Source organism: Pipra filicauda, unplaced genomic scaffold (genome assembly GCF_003945595.2).
Source record: "Pipra filicauda isolate LSUMZ 115617 unplaced genomic scaffold, ASM394559v2 scaffold3_size10097308_pilon, whole genome shotgun sequence".
In the NCBI taxonomy this organism is placed as follows: domain Eukaryota; kingdom Metazoa; phylum Chordata; class Aves; order Passeriformes; family Pipridae; genus Pipra; species Pipra filicauda.
In genome coordinates, this window is record NW_024104532.1 from 4,822,514 (window position 1) to 4,842,815 (window position 20,302).

The window sequence follows — 20,302 nt, forward strand, 5'->3', positions numbered from 1 at the left end:
TTTTCACGCAGTGCAGTTCAACAAAACTGACAGTGCGGAGTGTGGGAAGACCAAAGATGAATGATAATGTCACAAGATCTAAAACCCACTTGGAGCTGTTGAATTCCCCCACAAGGAAACCTGGAAAAGCTGCTTCTGCTTATTCTAGTTGATTTGGTTCTGTATTTCATCTTCTTTTCCCCAAAAAAGCTGCATTTTACTTCAAGGCAAAACTGCAGAAATGGGAGGTGGTGATAAGCAATTCCTCTGCACTCCTTCTCCTTGGGATCATTTCACTTGCTTATTGTTATCTCCCTTAGCCTGTGTCAGTCTCAAAGGGAGAAAATGCATTGTCATTTTTTAATTTCCTCACATGTGTACAGAGGCACAGGGACTCACTCTCCTCTTCCAAAACAACAAAAAGCAGCTTGGATTTTAGAGACAGAAATGGCAGAAAGGGAGTTCTGCCTGTATGCAGTTGGGGAGGCTCAGCAGAGCCCAAATATGTTGTGGGTTCTGCTTTTGTACCATCCCTAAAGTGACCTATTTCTGACTAGGAGTGGTTATTACGTGCTGTAACATTCTCCCTAATAGTCCCCTCATCCTTCACCAGCCCCTGCAGACTATTTTTCCTTGTCCTGTTTTATTGGAAAGGCTTTATACTATTCCTAGTCACTTGAGAAAATAGTTGTTTGTGTATTTTGGGCATTGAAGTAAAAAGTGATGTACATTTTCCATCTCTCCGTTAACCCATACCCTTATCTTAGAGTCGTACAAGGATTGCTGGCTCTGTCCTTTCTTCCTCTGCTGTTTATGGGGTAGTCTAAAATTTTTATTTCAGTGAAGGCTGGTAATACCACTCCAAAAGCATAATTAAGTAGCGGATCTTGAGCTTGTCTGCCACAGCCTCAGCAATCCTTGGGCATCTCTGCCCCCTTAAAGCCTTCCTAGTCACGGTTTAGTGAGTGCAGACTCCACACCCAGAAAGTTTTATAAACATTTGTATGAGAAGGATCACGAAACTGAAACCTACTGGGTTTTTGTTTATCATGCAGGAGCAGAGCACATGTCATGTCATGGCCAAGAAATTGTCCAAATAAAGGCTGGGGGTGATAAGTGGGATCTTCAACCTGGAAAGACTCCTTCCCTATTAGATTTCAGGGAAACAGTTTTAGCAGAGATCTTGTCAAAGGATGCAAATTGTTACATCTTTCTATGCAGCCTCGTTGCCTCTTTGTTTCATTTCCTCAACATAAACTCCTTATTAACTACAAATGCCCAGAAACATCCCTGCACAAGGAAATGAGTCCCATCAAAGCAGCAGACAGGAAGTTTAAAAACATACAAAGTCCTGAGATCCAGGGCGGCTCTTGGCACAGATGGGCAGAAGCAGCAGGGGAAGGTAGAGATGGAAATTGAAGCTGAAGGTGGAGAAGGAACCGGCAGCGGTTGGTACACCAGTGTGAACTCTTGGGAAGGGCACGCAAGGAGGACAGTGAGAGGAGACAATGTCCATAGAGCAGATTTGCAGCAACAATCCTTACTGGAAGCGCTGACATACCCAGCACCAGCTGCCATCCTTTGCAGCCAGGGCAGGACATACAACTGGATATTCTCTGGACAGACACATCCAGCTGGATGCAGCTGTGCTTTTGAGTTATGGCTTTCTTCATAGCTTCAACAAGATTTTTTGCAGTCACGTTGCTCAAGTCCATTAATAACTCCTTCTCTTTACCAGAACCTCTCCCCTCCTGCGGTACAGTGACATTTTGCTGCAAAATTTTATCAAGCAAATGCCACTGTGGTCCGACAATATGATTTATTTGTTCTGTTCATTTGCAGCAAACACATGCAGTGCTTGTCTCTCTACAAGAGATGCTTTTCCAAGCTATCTGTGGAGTTTCTCACTAGTCAACCACAGGTTACTAAATATTTTTTCTTCAAAGGACTTTCTGTTTAATAGACTCCCAGTTCCACATCTTTTCCTTGTGTCAGTGCTTCCACACACAAAGGATCACCATTTGACAAAGCCTAAGAAGTGATTTTCTGTCAAGAAATGAGACAGAACTGAAGTTTTTTCAGGCTTACTCAGAACCAGAAACATTTTTTCTACTCAATAAAATTGTGCACAAATGACGTTAGAATAATTTCTGTTCATGATTAATGTGCTCTAAATAAAAAGAACTGTACCCAGGGCTCTGGACCAAGTGACATGGCCCTGCCAGTGTTACTGCAGTTCCTCCTGCCATTGGACTGGAATGGCTGGGATTGTACCAAGTGGGACACAGACCATGGTTCAATATAAAGAGAGACCATCTATCTACATCAAAGGGTTGGGATTAGACCTGCTCAGCAGTTTCTCTCTATTCAAGGATTTCTGTGGACTGAGCCATATTCAGAGCAACTCATAAAATGCAGGGTAACCCTCATACTCAAAGTTTTACAAAACAGCAAAGAAAAAAAATACTGTTTTGCCTAACAATGCTCCTCACCAAAAAGATTGATTTCTCTCTCTACAGGAACTAAAAAATACTAGGATATTGTGATAAAACCCAAAGTATTTGTTCACAGCCACAGCAGTCAGCCTGCAGAGAAGGGGATCACCCACCTTGACTCAGCCTGATCACACTCCAGCCACTCCAACTTTCCACTCCAGAAGTACCTCCTCTTCACCTCAACACAGGCAATATCATCCTTCACCCCTAAAACTTGCTTTTGCTCTCCTCCAACCAAAACTACAAGCAACAATCAAAGAAATATGTATTTAAATAGATATATATGTACTTAATACAGCAGGAATTGAAATTCTGCTTGTGCTGCTGGAATGGCTTTACTGTGACCACCATGAAAGTGCTGCTCAGGTCTGGTAAAACTCTCTGAGGGCAGAAACCTGTCAGTGCTACATGTCATTTTACTCATGTATAAAAGCTGTCCATGCTGAAGCACAAATTGAAGTTCTGCTGTCACTGGAGGTTGGAGTCAGTGACTAAAGTCCTGCTGCTGTCAGCTGGAATTACATCCTGTGGGGAATAATCTCACACTCCATTACTCTGTTCTACATGGCAGCAATGTTGGCAAAGGCTGATGGAACAGGATTAAAAGTGCTGGCTGAGCAATTCCTCATCGAGCAGCTAAACCAGCACCTTCCTGGGATCTGGTCACACTGCCTTTTACCCTGATGATAAAGCTGTTATTATTAAAAGAAATAAAAGGATTTAAAAACCAATGTGTTTTCTTTGCACACCTGGAAGATAATGCTCTGCTAGTGTGTGTCTCTGTAGCTCCAAATACAATGGTATTTCCTTCTCAACAACAGCCAGCAAGATAATAAAACCCAAACTGAACCTTTCTGCTACAAATTCACCAACACATCCTTTTTTAGTGGATGCTGTACTCTTTCTGTCTGCCTAATTGTGACTATTAAATTCCCACTCTCCCGCTCTGACTGGAATTTATGCAAGTGTTCCGCTATGGGATCTGAGTTTCAAAGTCAAAAGTAGGAAAAATATCTGATTTTTTTTCCCACTGGGAAGTATCTTGTCAGATCCAATGTTATTTTGATGGGATAGAACTTCATAGAGTGAAAGTGGCACTTCCTTCTCTTTTTAAATTTTCTTGTTCAATTTTCCCACGTCTCATGAAATATTCACTTATTCACAAAGTGTGGAGAGATGAAAAATGATTTAAAAATTGAAAGATATGAAGCATTTTGAACCTTCTTTTAAAATCTGCTGTATACTGAGGTCTCATAGCCCCAGCTGAATTTAGAGAAAATCGAGATCTCTGAAAATTAAGCCTGTTTATATTCCAATTGTTTCTTCTACCTTGCCTTTCAGTTCAGAAACAAAGAAAAGGTTGAACACTTTTAATCACCAGTGGAATGGAAATGTCCCATTTCAACCAATATTAATCATGTTTAACTATGTAAAGCATATACCAAAATTCAGTGTGTTCTTACATCAGACTCAACGATGTCTGATTGAAGTCTTAAATGCTTAAGTGCTTAAATGCTTTGCTGGATCAAGGTGTATCTCAGGATATTATTTGGCTGTTGGTCAAACCAGTTGACTCTCTTGCACTCACTGGGACTCATATTCATAATCCCTCCAAAACACCCTCCAGTGAAACTTCAGTGTTCAGCTGCTGTTCCTACTCCTTTTACAAAGATTTCAATATTGTGCATTAGACTTTAAGTTTAATTGATAATTTCTCATTTCAGGACATCATTTTGTGTGGAAAAACAGAACACCAAAATCAGAGAGTTTGACACGTTCAAAGAACACGTGACTCAGCACGGGATTAAATCTGGATGGTAATCCCTCATCTCTACCCACTGCACTGGCCCTAAGGGCTGTTTGCTAATTTCTAATTACTTATTGGTCTTTGAAATGAAGAGCACTTGGAGACCGGATGGGATGCAGGGGTTCCCACTTTGCAAGTGGCCCTAGGAAACCACATTAATGCTGCTGATGGGAAAGCCTGATTCCCCTCTCTTTTCTCATTGTTAACTTGGAAAACCAGTCTCAGTCCTCTCTGCTCCAAGCCCTCTGCACACTCTGAGTGGTGCCTCTATAATCCAGAGTATCTAAGGGGAGAGAGGCCAAACACTCTCTGGTCTCAAACTGGTGCCTCAGGCTCATTGTAAAATGACACTGTCAGGGGAGGGTCAAGAGCAAAACATTTTCTCTTACAAAATCAAGAAGTCACTTGACCTCTATGACAGATTCCTTTTCTCACAATTTGGCAATAGTCCACTGTAGCTAAAAATAACAGTCAGAAAAAAGAAAGAAAAATCAATAAGTAAATGTGCATGGCCTCAGTGGCAGTGCTGTACAGCCCCTAAATACAGATGAGACCTGCAATGCAGCCAGGAGTGCTGGAATGTTTTTCTATTAAATTGAGAAGTGCAAAATGCTCACTGAGGAGGAAAAGCTGAATTGCTTTGCCTGTGTTGGGGCATTCATCCAATCATATACAAAAATACAAAAATACGACAACATGTAAAATCACAAGGGAACATTACATGAGAAATGTATTTTCACATATACAAAAATCAAATTAATCTCTGTTTCGCTTCTTTTTTTTTGACAGCGTTCATAATTTCTGAAAAGAAAACTCTTATTGTTTCTCATTTTTAAATAGATGGTAATTTCACGGCTCTGCCTACAAAGATTATCTCTGAAGATCCTCAAAACGCCTTATGCACTACACTGGAAATTAGAAATAGCTCTGAACACTGGATCATTAGAAACAGTGGGGCTTGAGAAAATGCCAGAGGAATTCTTCTCTGCCTTCTCTTCATGCTCCAAGTTAAAGATGTATTTGATGGCAGTGCCCCTTCCATTAGCTTTGCCTGTTTGCAGGCAGCAATTTTGTCAAAGGGGGGTCTCCAGAGAATACTTGGGTCACACTCTTTTAGCACAGAAAAAAATGTGCTTCAGAGGGAGAGAATATTTGAAAAGAACTTGTGTCTAATGGAAAGTTAGAGGAAATGCAAGGATATCTTTACCAGCTTTGGAGTCAGGAGGAGATAGAGTTAATAGCAAACTTTTTAATTCTCCATTTAGAAAAGATGATGGATGAGGTGCTGAAAAATCTGAGCATCTGAATTTAGAGGTTATTAAGTAGTTTACTTACAATGGCACTGCAAGGAACTGAACCAGAGGTATGTCAAAAAAGAAGAAAAAAAAACATTAAACAGAAAAAACATCTTTATCTCTGACAAAAGGTTTGTGGTGTCCTCCAAAAATCTATCATTTGTCCTCAGCCTGCATCATGGGCACATTCAGCAGAGGAAGGCGCATCACAGCACCCACAGGAACAGCTGTATCAGTCCAGATCAGCATCCTGCTTCAGTGATGAACCACTACAAGTAACTAGAGAAAAGAACACAAGCAATCTCCAAGCTCATCTTTGCACCTTGCTGTCCATTTAGATGTTGCAGATCACCCTTTGAAAGTAAGGAACTTCATTTGGAGCCTGAGATGCTCAATCACTCCTCTTTACCTTCCTGTCTGTATTTGCAAGGCATTGACCATTCGCCCTGTTTGAAGGTCACTTCCAAACTCCCTGCTATGATGTATAAAACAGGGCTATTAACAATATTTCTGAATATGTTCAGTCTCAATATGTCTGAGATATAATACTAAAGCATCCTGACTCTTTACTCCTTCTGTTGTCTTGTGCTCACTGTAATCAAAATGTAGTTACTCAGTGCTTTCCTCCAGGGAGACGAGATGCCAACAGAGAGAAGGTGATTTATAGAAGAAAAATGAGAAAAGTGGAATAAATGTCTCATTTAGGGCTTGATTGTGCTATTGTTATTCATGAAGAATCACTGTTTACTCCCACCAGGACCTACTCTTGGATTAGCCTTGGCCCTAGCAAAGGTTGCCAAAAAAGGCCTTAAAAAGTCACGGATTTTTGGCAAAAGAGCTGACCCAGCACAACGGCCCTGTCTGCAGTGCGGCAGAGCCTCCCTGAGCACTGCCAGAAGCTTCTGCACAGGGCACAGGACAAGCCTGGGCTCTCAGAATCGGGCTGAGAGCTCACTGCATGGCCTGGCACCTCCAGGAGCAATATAACAACTCAAAAACTCAAAAGGAAAATTAAAGGAGTTGATCAACCTACCATTTCTCCTAATGCAGCCTGAGTCATTATTGCAGTTACTAAACCATATCTTTCTGCTTCAGTCAAATGATTGCTACCATCATCTATTACCTTAAAATCTATCACTATTAGGGGATGAAAGCTGGAAATTCAGGCTTCTCATTATCCTCAAATGCCTCTGCACTAAGTCAAAAGAGAAACATTTCTTTTTTTTTCTGAGCATGAAAGTGGAAAAGTTTATCTAGTAGCAAAGGCTGTTGCAGAGGCTCTCATAGAGCCCAGCCAGGCACCCATTCCATGGTTTTCCTGAAATCAAGGAAGCTGTGAAATACTCAAGGAAATGTAAAGCCCACCTTGCAAGCACATCAACCCCAGTGTTAATAGACCTCATGCACGTGGAAGGTGGAGCCAGGTGGAGGTCAGGCTCTGCTCCCAGGGAACAAGGGACAGAACAAGAGGAAATGGCCTCAAACTGTGCCAGGAGAGGTTCAGATTGGACATCAGGAAGAATTTCTTCATGGAAAGGGTTGTCAGGCATTGGAAGGGGCTGCCCAGGGAGGTGGTGGAGTCCCCATCCCTGGAGGTGTTCAAGGAATGACTGGACGTGGCACTCAGTGCTCTGGTCTGGTTGACAAGGTGGTGGTCAGGCATAGGTTGGACTTGATGACCTTGAAGGTCCCAATCTAAATGATTCTGGGATTTTGTGATTCAGTGAAAACAAAGAGAAGTTTACATTGAGCAAAAATTCCTGGAAAATATGTGTGTGTGTGTGATCCCACGTCCTATCCCTGAACCGTGGGTACTGACTCATCACTGGCTCATCCATAGTAACACTTTACCAGTACATCCCAGGATTGCTCTAAGACCTATTGGGTGTGGACAGTCTTTGACTGCTGCTGTGAAATCTCAGTAAGGAACTTGAAAGAGATGCCCCCAAGACCTTACACTGCCTCTGTAGAATTTAATCAGCTGTGTGGAGTCTCCCTCACTGGAGATATCCTTGAACTGTCTGGACACAATCCTGTGCCCATGTGCCCTGGGATGCCCCTGCTTGAGCAGGGAGGCTGGATGAGGTGACCCACAGTGATCCCTTCCAACCCGAAGCATTGTGTGATTCTGTGATTTTGTGGCTAGAGAGAAACATACTGATGTACAAAATGTTTTGGAGATGATTTGAGCAGGTAAGGCTCAAGACAGACAGGGACCACAGACTGAGTCAACAAGCTGTTGAAAGGGTTTTCAATTTATCGCAGACTTAAAAAAAACAAAACAAAACAAACAAAAACAACAAAAAAGAAGTTTTTCATAGTGTGATTTCTTTGTTTCCTCTGCTGCTGCTCTGCTGTGACTTAAGAAGTTTTTAATCTCATCTCCTCAGTCTTCTCAGAGCCCCAGCAGTGGCCTATGACAAAAACAATCTGTTCCCATGAAAATACCTGTGACTTGAATGCAGAGTCAGTCCAGCCCCAGAAGGAGCAGGAAAGGACTCAGAAAGGCCGTGAGAGAAATCCCTGGTTAATGATTTGCTATTTCATTGCACTTTCATATTCTAATTAGCAAGAGGGATGGAAAAAAGAAAAGCCAACACCAGCTAAGACTCTGACCCTTGGTTCTCCAAGGGAAAAGATACTTCTTTGCTGTTTGGTTCGATATAAGTAGCAATTACTCTGTGATTGCTGAGCTGAATTTTAGAGTTATGGGTCAAATTACTTGAGTAGGTGCATTCTAAATTATCCATCGTGCAAAATCCCTTGTGCAGGGCTGCAAAGTTATCACTAACTGTGCATTAAAATATTCCTTTCATTTTAGTCAGACTCCACCAACTACAGACACACTTTCCCTCTTGTGAGGCAATTCTGCTTTCCTGGGAGATGGGCTGCTCAAGGAACCTCAATAGCCCCAGCCCTGGGGAGACCAAAGAGCACCTTGAATCATTCCTTAAGGAGAAAAAATGAGCTAATTTGCAGATCAAAAAGAGAACACAGGTCACAACTAATAATCTCTGTATGGTAATAAAAATTCTAGTCCTGTTGGCGTTCAGAGGTAACTGGCTCCAAATGAACTCTGTTCCTTCCAACCAGAGCCTTTGCTGAGCTGGACAGGACGAGCAGGAGGTGCTTTTTCCCCCATAACTGGTCAGTGCTTCGCGCAGTCACTGTGAAAACCCACTGTGTGGCTGAGACATCTGGACATGTGTTTCCAAACTCACTTCAGAGGAATACTCATGCAGGTTTTGTTTTTCCAAATCTGTCTAGAGCTCATCTAAAGGGACAAACTTTGTGCAAAGGAGGAGGCTGGACTGCAATCAGAGCACCCTTGTTTACTGGTAAATCCAACAGAGGGACCAGTGCAGGAAAATCTCTTTGAAGGATAAAGAACTAATCTTTGTCAGTACTCCTTGCCAGTAAAATTAGGAATGAGTTACTTATTGACTTAGTCACTAAGTAGACTGAGGATTTGAAATGCTTTCCTATTCTTAGATGGAAACTGCCTTATAAATTCAAAATATGTTTTCATAATAATTAGTCTAGTAGAGTTACCTTTATGCTATCACTCAGTGTAAAATTATAAAGTCTAGGGGCTTGAACTTTTCTTAAAAATTGCTTTTTCTAGTAAAGGAGAGAATTTAAAGATGAACCACACAATTTTGACTATTTTAATCCTAAGAAAAAAAATACAGGGCCACATCATGACATTGATGGAACTGTGCTGGTGATGCCATGGCAGAATGTGATTCATGGTTTCATTTTTTATCCTTTCATTCCCACTGTGCTTGTTTATTGACATTAAAATTTAGACTGGTTTAGATAAAAATGCAGCTGAAACACACGACTGAGGCAGTGGCCATTTTCCTAACTCCAGCAGAAGAGCTGCTCCTGGCTGAGCTCTGTGGAGCTGAATGTCCTGCCTGGCACTCAAGATATGACACAAGTCATCAGAAAAGCGATGTTGTCCTTTGGACATGGTCATAAATTAAACACAGGGTATTGTGACTGAAGGTAAGGGGAGGCAGAATTATTACAATTAAGCACTGGATCATGTTGCCCAGAGAGGTTGTGGAGTGTCTGTCCTTGGAGGCTGCTTGGTCTTGTCTGAACAAAACCCTGAGCAACCTGAAGTCCATATTGACTCCACTGTGAGCAGGAGGCTGGACCTGAGACCTTGGGAGGTCCCCTCCCACCACAGGAATTCTCTAATGCTGTCAGGCATGGTCAGGCTTTGCTGTTTATATTTGTGTTTAAAAATAAAGCCAGAGAAAATGGGTAAATCCTCCACTGAGAATTTAGAGCATCTTAATATAGTTCTTAAATTTTGAATTCAATCATTTTGACATTTTACCTAGATGAGAGCAAACACAGTGAGGATATTCAGGATATTCTATAGTGAACCCATTTAAGGGTGATTTTTTTCCCCATAGGCTGTTGCCTTGAGGAAGGAAAAGGAACATCTGTTCTCTTGGCTCCAGTTAAGGATTTAAGTCTTCCCAGTCTTGAGGAGAGCTTCATAAACAAAGCCTGGGATCACTGGATGTTCCCACAAAGCTGTTTGTGTAATCAGGCTGTGATGGTTGCACAAGCAGCAGCTCCGACCCTGCCATGGTAACAAAACCCTCAGCAGAGTGCAGCCAGTCACTCAGAGATTTACCTTTTAGCTCATGAGGGGTCTGTGGACACTCAGGACTGTAAATCAGCCCTAGATTAATTTTTTTCTTCAAAAAGTAGATTCCAAATTTCAGACACAATCACAAATGCACAAGAATTGCCACTCTCCAGTGGTAAACCTCCTATACTTCATCTAGTAGTAATAAGTAAAATATTAACAATTAAGAAGAGAGGCATTGGAAGAGAAAAACTTTCTAACATTCCAAAAGAAACTAACAGTTTTATTTTCATTTGAGTATTGCACTTTTCTCCCACACACTATTCACTCTGATTTCCTCTAGGACAAATTTTGTAGACAGTTGCAAGTTTTCAAGGCTGGGAAGACCCATTTCAGTTGCAACAACTAGTAGCCAATTAATTATAAAGTGATCCTGTCTGGGAGAAAACCCAAGTGCAAGTTCATAACCAAAAAACATTATTTCCTCAGCGTGTGCCAGAACAACACTGCTGGACTCTGTAACTAAAAGACCACCCATCCTTCCTGAAAAAGTAACAAACAGCAAAAGCCACCCTGCATCTCACTGTGAGCTGGCAATTGAGAGGTGATAATGACACGCTTCAGTACATCAACAACAACAGTTTAATGCTTGTTACTTCCAACATTTTCATTTAGGATACCTGTCCCTGGGGAACAGCAGGAGATGGTGTCCCAACTTCTGCTGTCTTTGAGATGGTGGACCACAGACTGTGATATAGAAAGCCCTTGGTTCTGTTTTCACTCCTGTATCACCCAGTTTCTCTGATTCAGAGACAGACTCACCTCTTGTGGCTCTGAATTTCTGCTCCAAAGAATGTTCCTCCCCTTCCCAGAAGAGTCGGGCACCTCTTGGCTGTGGCAGAGTTAAGAAAGTCCCTCTCTTGGTGGTGACTGAGCAACCATGAGCCACATACTTTCCTTCTCCAGCAAACAACTCTCCACTCTGAGACGAGTCTGTGGGTGCAAGGATAACTCAGAATTACTCTAATGTGCACCCAAAGACAGACACTGCCCTTGTATTGAGTTCCTTGGAAATAAAACCAAGCTGAGTTCGCAGCTTTGGTACCAAGGAAAGAAATTTGTGCTTCAGATAAAGAAGAAAGGGAGGGGAGTAGATTCAATGGAACATCATTAAACTCCCATTTTTAACTAGCAATGTTTGAAATTGAATTAACGATTCTTCTGCTGTTCTAATTTTAAATATTTCCTTTACATCACTGAAAAGAATTCAAGGCTTCCATTTAGTAAATCCAGTATGTGAAAGGTCCTCTGGGCTGGCAATAAGACTTTTGAAGCTACAGAAATCAGCCTGTGAAAAGACAGTCCCTGGCTCCATTAAGGTGCAGTGTATCTTCAAAAGGGAAGGCTGACTTGGCTACAGGAAAGTAATTCCTTCTCTTGCTCAGATGAGACTTTGATCTTTTTATTCCAACCATAACCTTACAAAGCCATTCGTAGTAATTGCAATCCTTGAACTGTACACTGGCCTTTCATAATTTAAAGATGTAGCCCTAAAAATAACTTCAATTTTAGAAGTAGAATCAGCGTTTGCAGTGCTGTGGCACTAACAATGTGTTTTGTTGCTTTGTAGTTCAAAAAGTTTCCGGGATGAATATGGCTTCACTGAGGAGGATGTTTGTTTCTCTTGTTTTACTCCATATCTTTTTTCTCTAGCAACCTATCAAATCCACCATGATCATTTTTTCCTGCCTTCAAAGACACTCTACACTTGCAATTTTGGATAAGCATTAAGTGAAGGCTTTGAGAGCAGCTATTTTAGAAGAGAAATGCGTGGAATAAAAAAAAATAAAATAAAATAAAAAGCTCAAAAGCCATAGAAGTCATCTTTTTTAATTTGGGAAGGTATTAGATATGTCCTGACTATTGTTCATAGTGTTCAAAGAGCTCTCAGATGGGCTGGAGGGACAGGGAGGGATGTCAGGAGGGATGTCAGAAGGGACATTGTCCCAGTGCTGCCACTTTCACTGCAGGGAAATGTCCTTTGCCAGTGAAGGTCTGGTCATGGTGGAGCTGATCTCCTTCAAAGCTCCTTTACCCAGCTTGTTTCCCCCAGAGCCCAAATGTGACCTGGGTGGTACAGGTTGAGGTCCAGACGGTGTCAGCTGGTGTGGCTGTTACACTAACTAATTTTAAAACTTTTCCACCATTCCCTGAAATACCTTATTCCAAGTGAACACCTCTGCCATGGGGTCATCTTTCTCTCTCCAGTCTAGGGGCTGGCAGCACCCCTGCCAAGTTTCCAAGTCTCTCTTCTATATTAATGGTTGAAATGAAAACTGACAATGGGCTAATACTGAAATACAAGGCTAATACAAGGCTTTGTTTGAAACTCAGATGAATTTCACTCTTGGAGTGGGACTTAGTTTTGGAAACTGAAAAACCATGATTTCAAAAGCCCAGATTCCTTGTAAAATTGTATCAATTTCAATATTCATTAGCACCTTGCAAGCTCTGCAGATCCTCTTTGAACAGCTATGATCAGTAAAGGAAGTTTCAAGTATTTTCAGTAAAACTGTGTGGGGTTTCAAAAAGGCTGTGAACAATGGTAGTTGTAAATACTTTACAGTCACAGCAATGGACAAATAATAATAGTGTTGAACAAAAATGTCCCTTTCTGGAAGGAACCACACAGCAATTTTTTGTAGTGGCAATCATTTATCCAGCTGATGAAATGAAGTAGGTTTGGACAAGGAAAATAGGAGAAACAGCTTCATGTTTTGTGTGTAACCCAAAGCCAAGAGGTATTTTGGCAAAAGCCTGTGTATTTGTGTAGAAAAAGCTTTCTGAGAGAAGGTCTGTATCAAATTCTCAAGGACTTTTTGCCTGGAGATGATACTGGTTGCATTTATGGCTGTTACTGTCAAGAAATGAAATCATTTGAACACGAGGAGGAGGAGCTGAACTGAGCCCAGATGAAAGAAGGGCTGTTTTCAGTGCAAGGCACAGCCTCATCTGTGCTGGGGGACTGACATCCTGATGGGATGGGGAGACTGCACAGACCTCATAGAGACAAAGAAATGCTGAATGGAGACTAATTTCCCTCAGGCACTTCCAGAAGGAAAAGCTTCACATCACTTGCCACAAACTGAACATGTCAGAGCCATCAGTGACCTCCAGCTGTGCTTAGAAGGGAGGGCCAAACCCCTCCTGCTGCAGCTGGATCTGTGCCACTGTACAGCCTGTCTGCTCTCACCCACTTCCCAGGAAACCTGCTCCATGTCCTCAGCCTCCTCCTTCTGTTCCTCTCTATAGCAGCCTTTGCTGAGGGCCCTGTCAAATGTTTTACATAAGAACAACTGGGAGAAAACAACTGCTGCATTTCTAAAAGCAATAAAAGGACACATGAAGGGATGAGAGGCTGGGGAAGAAAGCAGGGACATGGAAACCACCAGGTCAGCTCCTGACTCAGAGAACTGCTGGATCCAAGCTGTGACAACCCTGATGCTCCAGGAGTCCAGGAGCACAAGACTGCAGCTCTCACTCCTCTGCCTGAGGCCCCATCCATAGCAAACACTGCTGCTTCTGGAGGAGATTTAACACAACAGCCATAAGCCACTCTTATCAAAAAGTCACCAGAGTGAGACTATGTGACAAGAAAACAAGGCATGAAATAGAAGCAGACACTGGTGTCAGGTTTTTCCCTGCATCTGAAACAGAACAACTGAAATAAGCTGTTTCTGGTACTTTCCAGTGGCTTAGATGGTTTAAACAACCTTCCCCCCAAAAAAATAAGAAACATAAAGTCCATTGGCCTCGTGGTCCAAAAACTTGTGGTGTTGCTTAAGATCTTCCTTTCTCTTGGTCTCTTTGGGTGCCCTGCTGTTTCCTACAGATGCTCATGTCACTGGGAAAAGATACAAACACATCTGGAACAGTCTCTTTTTCTTCAGATTAACAAGATTTACTTGCTGTCTCATAAAGCAGCCTGTAATAACGAGACTTGAACCACAGCCTTATCAGAATGACAATAGATGGCTTTTCCAGATATATTTTGATATCCCCAGATGAACTCTACCTAAGCCTTGGTGTTACAGGATTAAGCCATTTCTTCTATACAGAATGACCTGCCTGCCTTAGGTTAGTTTATGTGTTGACTCTGTTGCCAGGAGACACAGTTCAGTAATTCTTCTATGGAAGTAATAATTCTAGTTTTCATCATTTGGTACTTGTTATAACTGTGACTGAGTTTCACTCAGGAGCTCTGTCATAAACCACAGCTAAAATATCCCCTGTATTTTCAAAGAAACATACCTTGCCCCAAATAGTTTTCCTGTTACCAATGTGCAAACAATTACTGTAGAATATTTACTATTGATAGTGCAGCATAAAGGCTGACCTGATTGTTCAGTGTGGAAAGACAAAATTGCCCTTTCTGTGTTCATTTTCACCAGTTTTTTTCTTTCTTTTCCTTTATATGAACCAAATAACATTCAAAAGTCCATTGACATTTTATAGTCTCCTGCTTTGATTCTACCCCCAGTGTGAGATGGCTCTGAGGGCTGTGATTTTAGCATACAAAGAATCATCTTAAAGCAAACAAATCTGGGACTTGAAAGAACACACAAGACTGAGAGAAAAGGTTGCCTTGGAAAAAAAGCAGTAAACTAAACTGATTTTATGCACAATTAAAACCGCCCTTCCCCATGACTACACCAGAAAGAAAATGCCATGCAAGAAAAACAAGTTACAGAAAGATGGAAAAACATATCACCATGTGGCTGACAGCAATATCAATTATCCCTAAACAGTGATAATTCAGATGGTGACAACAGCCTGTGTGAGTCAAAAGAGTTTTATCTGAATACATCTAAATTAGGAAAAAAAAAACAATTAAATACAATAACAGGGAACTTAAGAGACTGAGCAAAGTCATCTGATCATATCCAAACTTTGGGGATATTTAAACTAGTTACAAAACTCTGGACACCATCCAGCTTCACACTTATATCATAAATCTTCACAGGACCAGAAGAAAAGAAAATTACAACATTCTGAAATTTTGGGGCAGAATATAAAACCAGTGTAACTGACTTGAAGGAAAGTTCAAAAGCCCAAATCTTAACTGTCAGACAGACAAGAAAATAATTGTAGGGTACCAGATAATCAGAAAGGATTAGGATTATAGAAATGCCATCTGTTGACACCATCCTTTCCCTTGTACCAGAAGACAAAAATTATCATTGAACTCTAATCCCAAAATGGCAAAACCATTGCAACTAAAAAATCCTTTCTGATTGACACATTTCAAGCATAAGAATGGTTTTAGTTTGAAGAACTTCACTGAAGGTTCTCACACAATCAGCCACACGAGACATATTTCATTCAAAAAGGGTTAAGTTTTGTTCCCTGGGTGAGCAGCTCAAAGTCACCATCACTGTGGATTTGGGATTCCTGAGTTCACAGCACAGGAGAAGACAAATTGCATAGATCAGTTAGGAAGTTCTTTAATCATTTGAATTCATTTTAAGCTATTTGTAAGAATGAAACCATCTGCAGGAGAATCACACTCACAAACCAGGGACAAGTCAGCAGGGAATTGTTTTGAGCCCCACACTTCCCGCAAAGTCTTTTTGGATAACAGTTGTAACAGACCTTTAAAGATTTTTAAAGCCTAATAAATACCAACCATTTAGCTCCAAACATTTAGGATTCTTCCAGGATTAGTGACAGCTTAAGGCACAACAATGAAGCTGCCTACAAGTTGATCTTTTCTAGGACAGTAGATCTTCATTAATGCAGCCAATTATCCTCATCTGACTTTCATTTCAACATTTTTTACCTGCTTTTGCTACCCTCTCATCTCTTCTGGCCCAGAGTCTGTGGCAGCTCATACACATGGGTATGAAAATACCACGGAGAACTTTTGAAAGGTTACTCACTGCTCTGTCTGCCCTTTAGGGATGGGGGCAACCGACTGAGTTGTAACAGTTTTTAATTATTAAGTAATGAATATAATTTCCAGATAATTTGTTCCACTCAGGTGTGCTTTGAGATCCTCTTAAACACACAATTATTAGCACACTGGACAACCCAGTCAGAGAAAGCTGGTGGGTACAATGTGAGCCTTAATCCCTAATTAGAGACATAATTTCTTGCTGTAAAAGAGTCCTTCTCTAACCTTCAGCAACCAAATTAGAATTTCTTTGTTCCCATATGTAAGGAGAACACAATAGCACTTCCCTACCTCAGAGGGGTGCTCTAAGTATCCAAACATTAAATAGTAGAGTTACACTGAAAAGTACAGTTAAGTGAGTATCATCCACTTTATATTCCCATCACTCATAACCATTGCAACTGCTATAAATTATAAAGTTACAAATTCTCTCTGCAGAGAGAGGGAAGCAATTTTCTGTCAATTGTGTAGATTTAGTTTACTGTTTTTTGCTCTTCTGATATTCCCTTTTTTCTTAGCATGTCCAAATAACATGTCCAAAATAACAAAAGTTATTTGACTGTAAGATATTTCCATAGTTTGAGACCACATGACAGATGTAACTTGAGCAATTTCCTAAAAGTGCCAAAATATTTTAACCTTCACTTTCTACAAGAAGAACGTATAAAATATTATCTCTTTCTGCATAAAAATCTACTCATGCACTCTCAGTGAAAATTACTATTTTTCTCAAGGTCACAGAATAAAAGAAAACAAAACAACACAAGTTTTCATATTAGTGCAGTGCAGGCTTCTGTGAACTAATTGAGAAAGAGGGATTTAAAAATGTAGGTGACAATACAGAGAAAGCGAAATCTCAGACACAGCTACTCTTTTTCCACCCTATGAAAGCAGACAGACGGTCACAGCTCAGGCAGTCAAGGTGTCAAGATGATGGTGATGCTCAGCAGAAGCCAAAGGAGCTCCTTAACCCAAGTGACAGCCCTGCCCTGAGCCCCAGACAATTGCAGGAGTCCCTCCATGGCCAGCCCAGGACTCAGGGACCAGGGGATCACATGCAGTTGTTGATGCCACTGCCTATTTTTATAATCATCATCTGCTTTGGAACAAGCTCATGGAAGCCCAAGGTAGGGTTGGAACTGGATGAGTTTCAAGGTCCCTTCCAACCCAAACCATTCCATGATTCTATGATATGGAAAGACTGATCAGGTACAAACATGCCTTTTTGAAGCCCACTTTGGCCAGAATGGAAAAGAGGATATTTAGTTCATTTTTCCCTTCTTCCCTGTGAATTTTTAACACCATCCCCACATTCATCTGCTCCCCTTAAAGCTGGGAACTCCAGCCTACAACATCCAAAGGGTGGTCTGGCACTGGAACAGGCTCCCCAGGACCATGGGTTGGGGTGTCCTGTGCAGGGACATTGAATCCAGGAGCAGGATTCAATGATCCTTTGGGTCCCTTCCAAATCAGGTTATTCCATGATTCTGTGATAACATGACAGAAGAACAGCAGCACCCTCAGTGCCCCATGTGAAGCAGATGCTGCAGAATTCATTGATTCTAAGAACAAGAAACGTTCAGTAAAGATATAAAAAAAAAAATATAAAACTTTTCTAGCTGTTTTGGACAACTATGAAAACAGACTAAAAATAATTTCAAGATGTTCTTAAAATGTACTTATTTCTTTAGTTGTAACTCTGCAAAAAGCTCTCAACAGATGAAAATTGGATACAGGTTAATGAAACAAGTCAGAGACAAGGAATTCTAGAGACAATATAGACATGTCTGCTTATTCCAGCCAGAAATAATTTTCTTGTTTTACTTTGATTGATTGAGGGTTTTTTTCCCCCGATCACAATTGAAGTATAGAATATGTTAGATTGGAATTAGAATATATTGGCTTGAAACATCCATCAGTTCATTGTCAGTGAATGAGACTGTTAGCCACTTATTCAGATTGATGGGTTTGCAGCAGAACCTACAGCAGAAGGATAGAAAGAGGGAAAATAAGAAACAATTTTAAAGAGGAAGTATTTCTTCTAAGCACCACAGACAATACAGAAATAATTTAAATTGTTTCATATTTTGGAACTTATATTCCCTTGTAATGCTATTAAGAAAAACTGACAAGAAGTGCTAAATTGATTTTAATTTCCAAAGTTTCCCTTTGAGGATGTCATCTTTGCAAAGCACACAGCCAACACTCAGACAACGAGACATTGCCATGAACCTTCTGTGAATGACAGTCCTGAGGCAAACATTTTTTGAAAGTGGATTTTCTTGAGCTAAGTTTTCTTCCAGTGTCCCACAGTTTGGTGTGTTTCTGTTTCTCATCTCGGTGATAAAAAAGAGCAATAAGTTAAAAATAAACACCACTTCCCTCGATCTCTGTTCCAATGTTGTTTAACAAACACTTCCCAGTATTCCTTCCAGTATTTCTTTATGCCAGTCCTGTGGATGCAGTTCCATTTTGTTTCACTTCTTGAATGACAGAATTTACATTGTATGCCTTGTTTGTTCCTTTGCTCTTCCCTACATGTGGTACTAATTGGGCCAGCACATGTTCATCAGCCAGTGAGCACAGGACACAGCACATCCCAAACACCCCAGGCTCTTGGCACCAAAGAACAAAATGAGAAACCCCATTTATTGCACCCCACAGCCAAACCCAGAGCAAATACCACCATGAAAGCTGGTAGTGCTCATGGTTGCAAACAGATTAGCTGAACACAAGCTGTCCTTGTGTTGTTGTTACATTTGCTGCAGCTTCAAAGTTCACTGAGCCATAATTTGATCAAGATTGAAAGGTCATTCTCCTGGAAGTGAACTTGGCCAGGATTTGAGCGGCGTGTACTTGGATTTAACAGCACCCATCAGTCAGTCTGGCTCTGGGGAGACACCAGCATGCTCAGAATTGTAGAATGAGAGAAATAGCACTGCTTCAAGAAGAGAAAAAACTCCCAGTAGCTGATCACTCAAACACAGACTCTGTTGCTTCACCACAACCACTCTCTGTTTGGAAGTTGTGTATCAGCAGTCAGACAAACTTTCTTCTTTTAGGAAAACCAAAATCCCCACTTTTTTTTTTTTGTCCTTTATAGAGAGTACAGCCAGAAAACCCCCAAAGCAGTTCCCATCCAGTTTTTCAAGCTGTCATAATTAACAAGTGTTGATGTGTGAACAATCACATATTTTGGTTTTATCATGTCTTGGCAGCGTCTTCCTCACATGGATGTTCTCTGTGGTGAGGGCAAGGCAATGACATCTGTCTGCATGTGTGTGGGACTTCAGCAGGAAAACAGCAGTGATATCCAGAACACAGGGGCACTATTCCAGCTCCTACAGCTCCACGCCATTAATTCAACTTCATACATTTTAAGGGCAGTATTCTTTCCCATGCACAGTCTTGTGATTATACATTATACATATAGACTCAAAAAAAATCTATGCTCCCTTTCCTTTCCACTTCCTTCATGGTGGAGCTGATACAAAACAGAGGGTAAGGAAAAGATCAGGGCAGATAAGTTTGAATTTCCAGCTTTAGTCGCTGGAAAACAGCAGAGGGGACCCAAACTAAGGCAAAGGGTTAGCTATGAAGATGATGAAGATTTCTGGGATGATTTTATGAAGATTTTGCACACCTGGGAAATTTTCTGATATCAAACATTCCAGGACTCCTTAAGGACTCATGGTAAGGAAACGTCTAAGCCTTTCAACTTCCAAGACACCGAAGGATTTTCAAATCAGCACTTTGCTTCCACACTGTCTTCATGTGAAGTTCTAAAACACTCTCTAAACAGCCAGTGGGAAACCTCTGGGAAAACGCCATTTCCACTCCTCTTCAAGCTGTTGACTCAATGTGGGTCTATCCTACATTTTCATTTAAAAATAAAGCTTCTGGGGTTTCCAGCAAAGAACAGTGTGTTTTTGCCAGTTTTTCATGCTGTAAGATCCCCACATAAGTGGTGGCTGGAGGTGAGAGACTTGAGCTCAGCCTTTATATCTCTCCTCAACATTAATCTGTGAAAGGCATGGAGAGGGTTTTACAGCACAGCCAAGTACTTGACAAATCAGCTGCCTGAGTGCAGTGCTAATGTGTGACCTGGCTCTGGTTCTGTTTTCTCCTTTGTCAAAGGCCACACACAACTATCACTGCTTG